This window comes from Macrotis lagotis, chromosome 8 (genome assembly GCF_037893015.1).
Source record: "Macrotis lagotis isolate mMagLag1 chromosome 8, bilby.v1.9.chrom.fasta, whole genome shotgun sequence".
Classification (NCBI taxonomy): Eukaryota; Metazoa; Chordata; class Mammalia; order Peramelemorphia; family Peramelidae; genus Macrotis; species Macrotis lagotis.
Window position 1 is genome coordinate 133503984 of NC_133665.1, and position 9306 is coordinate 133513289.

The window sequence follows — 9306 nt, forward strand, 5'->3', positions numbered from 1 at the left end:
ACTATTTTTTTATTTTTAATTTTTTTAATTTTTAAAGACTACTACCACTATTACCACCACACCACCACCACCACCACCACCACCTCTAATCCTGAGAAAGTTCCAGAGAGATCTTTAAACTCTTATCTCTCCCATGATGATAATGATGATGTTTGTCCTTTGTTCTTGAAGAACATAATATCAGTGATATGATGCCATGACATGCACAAGAATTGCATTTGAAGGGGTGGCTAGGTGGAGCACAGTGGATAGAGCACCAGCTCTGGAGTCAGTAGTACCTGAGTTCAAATTCGACCTCAGACTCTTAATAATTACCTTACTGTGTGGCCTTGGGCAAGCCACTTAACCCCATTGCCTTGCAAAAAAAAAAGACCTTAAAAATTGCATTTGAGTAAGAGGCTGCCATGTCATCAGCCTCACTTTCTCCTCTGGAGCCATCTGGATCAGGATGACTGGAGATGGTCCTAGATTCAAGATAATCAGGATTAAATGACTTTCTTGCCCAAGGTCACAAAGGTAGTTATTGTTAAGTGTTTGAGGTTATATCCATTGGCCCTTTAGGTTTCATTTATAGAATATAAAAAACACACACAGGCTCACACCCTACTGTTTCTACTTTAAGATCTGAATTAGCTTAGGAATAAATTTCCCAAAAGAATGGGAGCAATCAGAATTACAAGTCAAGAAACATTATTAAGCCTCTGATGATTTGTTCTTTTATCTCAAAGAAGACCATGACAATATACGATGACATGACAAGAACATAGATTGGATTTGAGTGAGAGGGTGTTGTGCAAAGTCGCCAGTCTCCCTTTCTCCCCCAGAACTACCTTGTCCAGTGGCCAGATATAAATCATGACCACTGGAGATGGCCATGGATCTGAGGCAATCAGGGTCAAGTGACTTGCCCAGTTTCTGAGGTGGGATTCGAATTTCCATTCTCCTGACTCCAAGGCGGGTACTCTGTCTACTGCATCATCTCGCTGCCCTAGTATGACCTTAAAACTAGGCATAGACCAACATCTTGAACCCTATGCAATGATAAGGTTGAAATGGGTAAAGGATTTGGACCTAAAAGGTGATATCCAAAGTCAATTAGGAGAACAAGGGATCTGCCAGATCTATGGAAAGGGGAGCAGTTTATGACCAAAGAGGAGATGGAGAACATTTGATCTTAGCTGCATTGGGTTATCTATTTATTTATTTATGGCAATGGGGTTAAGTGACTTGCCCGAGATCACACAGATCTGAACTCAGGTCTTCCTGACTCCAGGGCTGGTGTTCTAGCCACTGTGCCACCTAGCTGTCTCCTGTATTGTTTTATTTGTGGAGAAGCTTTTATGTAACTAAGCCCCCACTAGTTCTGGGAATGCAAAAAAAAAAAAAAAAAAAAAGGCAGAAGCAAACTAGAATCAGTCCCTGCTCTCAAAAGAGCTCACTGTTACAGATTAAGAACTGGAAAGGAGCTGAGGTCATCTAGACCAACCTTTCCTAGCTCATTTTAGAAATTAAGAAAGTGTAGCCCAGAGATATTGTGTCTTACCCATCTTACACAAATAGAAAATAATAGATGAGAATTCAAAAGGTGAAAGGAGTATGAACTCTTCCAGTTTTGTGTGTATTACTAATACCAGTACTAGTGTTAGGTACCTACTGAATACTGTTGAACTAGTTTCAGTCCAGGTCTTATGACTCTAGATAGAACGCAAGACTTCTGAAACTTTTTGTGTCCTTATCCCCTTGGACAGTCTGGTGAGACCTCTGGATCCCTTCAAAGAATGTTTTTAAAAGCATAAAATAAAATGCCTAACCCTACACAGGGAACCAATTATATTGAGATAGTTATCCAAAGCCACAGCCCCCAGGTTAAGAACCCCACTGCCATCTCAGCTGAGGCAAGATGCAAAGATAACTTAAAATAGGGAAGAAGTCCACCCTTTATCTATCCCAGTTTCCTTAAGGCCACAGGATTTCGGTGTTACTGAAGTATTTGATGGGGAAGTGTTTTGGGTGTAGCAGTATGATGACACTGAGAGAAATGTTGCTGAAATACTTTAAGAGATCTAAGTGTTGCTAGGATATTTGTGTGTATGTATATACAAGGACTGTGTTCTGAAGTATATCCCTCCAGGAAATGTTTGGCTATACAGTGTCCCAAGTATCTTGGTGTTGTTAATAAAGCTGATTGAAGTTTTTGCATATGAGGTAGGGGCTGATCTCTTGAGCCAACCTTTCACTAGTCTCTATTTCCATGGAAGTCAAAACAAGGGAGGAGGTGATGATAGTTTCTTTCTGGAGTGATGGGCCCTAGTAGATCAAGGAAGAGAGGGTGTTCTAGATATAACCTAATCAGTAATCGTTGGAAGGATGTAAAGGAGAGTCTGAGATGTATTTTTTTAGGAAATGGAAAGAGGATCTTAAGTGAGAAGGTCTGGAGGAACCAGCCCTATTGGGCTGGCAGGAGGGAAGTGCAGGAGCATTGGAGAGGCTGGTCATTTCTTGTACACAAATAGATGGAGGCCAGAAATTTGGGGTATAGATAAAGGAGAGGAAGGATAGGGTGGAGATAGGGGAGTTCAGAGACAAGCAAGATGGGGATAAAAGGGATGAAGATGAGGAAGAATGGGTAAGGATAGGGATAGACCAGAAAGATGGGGTGCAGATAAAGGAGATGGGGGTGGGGTAAGAGATAAGAGAGATAAAGGAGACTGGCAAGATGGGAGAGAAAGGAGATGGGGACAACAGGGAGGAAGATGAGGAAGACTGAGCAGGTCTAAGAGGGATGGGGGAGACCAGGAAGGTGGGCTACAGATAAAGGGGATGAGTGATGGGGTGGAGATAGGAGAGACCAGGCAGGGGAGTTAAAGAAAAAGGAGATGGATGAGGATGAGTGATTAGATAGGGATGAGAGTCTTTTAGACAGCGGGGAGACTTGGGGGAGGGGTGCTAAGGCCCGGACAGGGATTCTAAGTCACTCTGAGGCCTCCCTTCCCCCAGGCGCTCCCACCCGGGGTCTCTCCAGGCTCGCGGCTTCCCAAGCCGCGGGGGTCGCGTCCTCCCGCACCCGGCAGGTGGCGCTCGGGGCCCACGAATGCGGGGCCTCTCTCCTCCTCTTCCTCCTCCTCCTCCTCCTCCTCCTCCTCCTCCTCCCCCGGGCCAGGACCGAGGCCTGCGAAGGCAACTTGGGCCCAGTCCCTCCTCGCGCCTCGGGGCCGCGGGGCCGGGCGCTTCCCGAAGGGGCTGGGCGTTGTCCGAAGCACCGGGCTGGGCCGGGCCGGGCCGGGCCGGGCCGGGCCAGGGGAGGGGGCCGGGGGCCGCGGGCCGCGGCGGCGGCGGCGGCTGCTAAATATTTCAGGTTGTTTGACTTTGTGTTTGACCTTACGAGGAGATGAGCTAATCCCGCAATATAATAGACTTTCATAGAGATATGGAAAATGGCTGCTCCGTTATCTGCGTTGCCATGGGGACCATCGGGGAGCCGGCCGCGCGGAGAGGGGGGGGGTTATTAAAGGGGCGCTCGTGGATATTGGAAAAATACAGCTTTTGTCGCCGCGTGTCAGTCACGGGCCCGCACGTAATGTCGGGTTATTAATAACCGAACGCGGCCCCTCGCTGCGCGGGCAGCCGAGGAGGGGGCCTGCGAGGGCCGGGGCCGGGGCTCCCCGAGACCGAGGTCCAGGGGGCCCGGCCGGGGCGCTGGGGGACCCCATCTTCCCCTGCCCCCACTCCCCAGCCCTCTCCGGGCCCGGCGTCTTTGTCCCCTGTCGCATCACCTGGATCCCCATTTTTCTCCTCATTCTCCCACTTCTCCAACTCCTTCATCTCTTTTATCCCCCTCTTTCCTGTCTCCCATTTCTCCTTTATCCCTCCGGCATCCTCCCCATCTTCTCCATCTCCTTTATCTCGAACCTAGCTTCTTTGTCTCCACTATCTCCCCTATCTTCACCCCAGCCCCCAGCCCTCATCTTCTTTACCTGTACCCCATCTTCCTGGTCTCCCTCTATTCCCCTTATTCTCCCTCGGTCCTCCCTCCAGCTCCTTTATCTCCATCGTGCCTGTCTCCTTTATCTCCCTTATGCCCACCTCATCCCCCATCTCCTTCATCTTATTTTGTCTGTACCCCATCTTCCTGGTTTCCATCTTATCTCCACGGGGCCTTCATCTCTTTTGCCCTTTTTACTCCCCATCTCCTTTATCTCCATCTTGCCTGTCTCCTTTATCTCCCTTCTCCCTACCTCATGCCCCACCTCCTTCATCTTTTAAAAATCTGTACCCCATTTTCCTGGTCTCCCTCAATCCCTCTCATTCCTACTTAACCCTCCTCACCTCTGTCATCCCTGTGGTCCCCCAGCTCCTTTATCTCCATCTTGCTGGTCTCTTTTGTCTCCCTTATCTACACTCCATCCTCTCCATCTCCTTTATCCCTACCCCATCCTCCCCGACTCCTCCACTCCGTCCTCCCCATCTCCATTCTCCTCTCCAAAAATGTCTTCTATTATCTTCTTCTTCCAACTCCCTCATTCTCAAATCCACCTCTTTTCTGTTCGGGCAAACCTATTGTCCGCCTTCCCCCCTCAGTCTCAAGCCCAGGTCTCTTAATCTCCGTCCCAATCATCCTCTTCCCATCGGTCCCTTTCTGTCCTCACACATTCATATCAATTTTATCCCTTTATCCTGCCATCTCACCTATCACTGTCTATTGACAACCCTATCTGATCCCCACACTATCTCCTAGGAGTCCCCCCATCCTTAGCCTGGCCTCACCATGCCCAGCCTCATCTCTGTTTCCTGAAGCACAGTCTAGCCAGCATTCTGGATGATGGGAACAAAACGGGAGAGTCCTGTTTGAAGACTGAGGTGGGAATTGAAGTTTTGAAAGAGAATGGAAGGAAGCAGCTCTAGATGAGACTGAAGAGAGAAGAAATCACCTGGTGGGAAGAGTCATAGTAAAACGGGATGCTGGCTGCCTTAGGTAACCTAGGCTGAGCCATATGAGGAAATGAACCTGGAGGTACTAGGTGGCCCGGGGGGAGGGTCCCTACTAACTAGTTCCAAGGACAGCAAGAAAAGGAACAGAGCTGGTTCCCTCTCACTGCCCAGTCCCCACTTCAGCCAAAGTCAGTCTACCTGGAGTCCCTGCCCTTAGGCACCCTCACCCTCTTCTATCACCGCACATTCCCACCCCATGCCCAGATAAGCCACCCACCTTTACTCTTTTACCGTCCTCAGAGGGACAGATCAAGGATTGTAGGCTCCCAAAGTGGGGAGAGCGTGTCAACCCTAGGGAGAGTTTATGCCCCTGTCTCAAAATGAGGGAAGGTCTGACTTTTCTAGTATCCTCTTCCTATTATGCTTCACTCGATACACTCCCATAAAAATCTGCCCATCACTCGGATCCCCGGGAGACTGGGGAGAGATTGGATATAAGGGTGAGGATATCCTGGCAAAGCATCTCTTGAGTTGTCTTTCTACCTTCTAAATCAAAATTCATTAAACTCCAAGTTTTGTTTTAAAAAGCAGGAATATAAAGAAAGGTAAAAGTTCCTGTCTTCACAAAAGGAAAAATACTTGACTGGTCCTTCCCCGTTCACACAGAGTTTCATATCTCCCTTCTATGTCATCACACACACCCACGCTTCTCAGTTTTACACACATCCTCCCTATGTCACTTCCAACACAAACTTATCCATGCTTACTTGTCTCTCACTTCTTTCTTACTCCTCCCCCCCAAATTCCCTCCTGTGTTGCACAGGTTCACACTCTTCCTGTGTCAGTCACACAGAAACCCATCACATGTCCCATCCCTGTGTTACACACCCTTTCCCTAAATGATCCACAAACATTCCCTTTATCATATAAAAATACAAACTTCTGGAGTCATACTTTCCCTCTTGTCACCCTGCACACCCTCATGACTACTCTATGACCAAATGTGTCACTCTCTTCCTCTGTTTCCTATTTTTGCTTCAGCCTTTCTGCTGACCTTCTCGGTCCAATCTCTCTCTCTCTCTCTCTCTCTCTCTCTCTCTCTCTCTCTCTCTCTCTCTCTCTCGTACTTTACTTCTCCATCACGCATTTTCCACGGCTTCACAACGCAGTGGCATCTCTCACACTCAAAGAAAGTGTATCCCGACTCCACACTATTTACCTAGGACACTTCCAAATAAATACACCAAGTCCAGTAAGCAGTAGGTACACCCCCCCCCCCAGGCTCGTTCCCACCCCCCACCCACTCCCCGGGTGCTCTCTCTGTCTCTCGATTGCCCATCCCTGCCGTGGCTCAATCGCGAGTTTGCATGCTAAGTTAGGCGAGACCTACATAGATTTTGCCTATCTGCCCATCAGACGCGAGGATCTGCACTAGTAAATGATGCATTCGATGCAGTGGCCGTATTTGTTGTGTGAGTTTTGAAAGGGTTCTGATAATCTGGAAGCCAGAGATAAGGAACACCATTTATTCAGCAGCACTTTGGAAACAATTTCCAACCCTGTTCAACCCCATTCTCCTGCAGCCTCCAGGAGCCGGGCAGATAACGATTGGCTATTCATTATCTTCGCCGGGAACAAAGATTAGCCGGCCGAGATGAAAAATTACCCCCGGATAGCAGCAATAAGGAGAACCTCTGTAGGCGCCCAGTCGGACCCCCCTCCCCCTTCTCTGTCTCTGGGTCTCTGTCTCTCTCCCTGTCTCTAGGTTTCTTGATTCAATCTCTCTCTCTCTCTCTCTCTCTCTCTCTCTCTCTCTCTCTCTCTCTCTCTCTCTCCCTGTTAATTCGCTTTTTCAATTTCTGTCCCTCCTTTCTGTTTCTATCTGCTGACGAATGCTTTGCCTGCCTGTCTCTGCCTGTCTTTCTCGCCTTTTCTCTTTACGAGACTCGGTTTCTCTTTGGCGTCTCTCTTCCTTCTCGTTTATGAAACCCACACTAAAGAAGTGTTGGGGTGAAAGGGACACACCAAGGGCCACACAAGGTCCATCCCATCTCTCCTCTGGAGTAGGGGCGGAGATAGAGAGCCGCTAGGCCCTTCTTTCTTTGGATCTCCGACGTATCTTTCGTAGGAATTCGACGCAGAACTTTTGCTCCTCCCGGCATCCCCCGCCTTCCCACCAACCTAGACCTTGGCTCACTCAGACACCCTCCTGGAAAATGAGGGCGCATGGCCTGGGAGAGGAGGAGGGTATGGGGCAGTTCCCACACACATTTGAAAACTCCCCATCCCCGCTTCCCCTTTAATCTACGAACCCTAAACTCCCAGGCCCTGGACAGTATCTGAGCTGATCAGATTTTTAAAATCTTTCCCCCCCACCCCCACCCCTCTCAAACCCGGAAAAATGAAGGGGATCTCTGTCTGCGAGGTCGCCAAGACGCAGTCTGTTTAGAAAGGCGAGGGCTTCTCTACGAAGAGGGAAGAATCTGAACATTAAGAGGAAAAAAAACCAACCCAAACCAAACCAAAAAAAGCGAGAATTTTGAGTGAGAAAGCCTCAACCGCTTCTCTGAAGTACGACCTTGGGCAAGCTCCTCCACCTGAGGCTCTGGGTCTCAGTTTGCTCATCTGTAAAACGAAAGGGTTGGATCAGAAAATATTTGAGTTCCCTTGAATCTGTGAATCTGTCTCAATTTGAGGCAAGGAACCCTGGGGGAGGGGTCCGTTCTCTCCCACCTCCACTGCCTGGTTCTGACCCATCAGAGCCAACCCGGGGTAAGAAAAGAGCCTTGAGGTTCCCAGCCCCAGTCCAGTGGAGCCTATAGTGCCTGCGCTTCAGGGGCCCGAAGTCCCGGGTCCTGAAGACTAATTAAAGCAGTTATTTTGGAAATGTGCTGGTGGCTGCAGATAAGCTTTATCGGCGGCATATCTAACACCCGCCCCCTCCCCCAACCGTATCACAAAGACAGACAGAAAATGCCAGCGAAATGGGCCTTTAAATATATTTTCCCCCAGGCTTTTGGTCACCATTTTTGAAGCCACTATTATGATGATAATTCTACCCCTGCTCAACTTTTCTCCTCCCCAGGGCTTCGGTTTTTATAAAGTTGTGGGTCTCAGGAGAGGCCAGTCACACAGCACACACACATAGGTACATAGCATCATCATATAGATCCGGATAGACAGACCCAGAAAGACACGTATACAGACATGCAACATAGGCACACAGACACAAAGACCTGGCTAAACAGATCCATCTAGACGGGGACACCCAGAATAGCCAATATACAAATATAGGCAGACTATATACAATATAGATCTAAAGAGAGAGCGATGATTACAGAAGCATAGGTTACATGCAACCCAAGGACACACACGAGCTATGTGGATAATACACATACAAACATACACAGCATCACCCAATCATGATTAGATGTGCACAACGAAGACTGACAAATTGGGCAAACTCCAGTCTTTCCCCACTTCTGAAGTGGATGTCTTTCCCTGCCAGTATTTGTCTTACTGAATGTTTTCTGAAGCCTAGGAATCACATGCAGCCTGGTCTCTCCAAACTCTTTCATGTTCCCTCCCAAGCCGAAGGGCAGCTTAAGTGATCTCTGTCCCCCTTTACCCCTAGGCGCTCCAGCCCAGCTAGGTGGGTTGTTTCTTTGGTCACTGTTCTTGCTTCTCTTGGCCAATTTACCTCCAGGTCCAAGGTCTAGAGCCCGCAAGCCCATGCGAAACTTCAGTTTCCACAAAACTTTTGACAACTGACATTTCTCCTGCCCATCATTTTTTTTCTCACCCTTTCCCTCCTCTCTTCAGGTGAGGGTCCCCTCACTGCGAGGGATCCTGGTTTAACTAACCGGGGCGGTGTGTGATGGAGGATTGCCCCTACTTGATCCAAACTCCTTGGTCCTGTCCTCGTTGGCCCACAGAAAAGGATTCGAGTGAGTTTTGCGTGAAACTCTGTGAATGTAGCTAGCCGCCTGAGGGTTATGGCCACGAGTGTAGTCACGGGTGTGACTCCATCACCGATCCAATATGTCAGTGTGTCTAAGGGTTTTCGGATGACCTTTTGTGTGTGTGTGTGTGTGTGTGTGTGTGTGCTTGTGTTATCATTTAATTGTGTATGGGCAACACAAGTATTGTGTAAAAGTGTGAGTATTCAGGGATGTGATGCGTGTTCTTTGTGAGTATACGTGTGGCTCTGTGTGCTGTATATGATGGAACCTATTTACACACTCATGCCTTCCTGTGTTGGTTTGATGTTGTGTGTGTTTGTGTGAGTAGATGTGTGCACCGACGCTGGGGTTCCTGGGCGTGTGAGACTGTAGCTCTTTGCCTCTCCGGGTGTGCATTCTTAGCTGAGATTGGGTT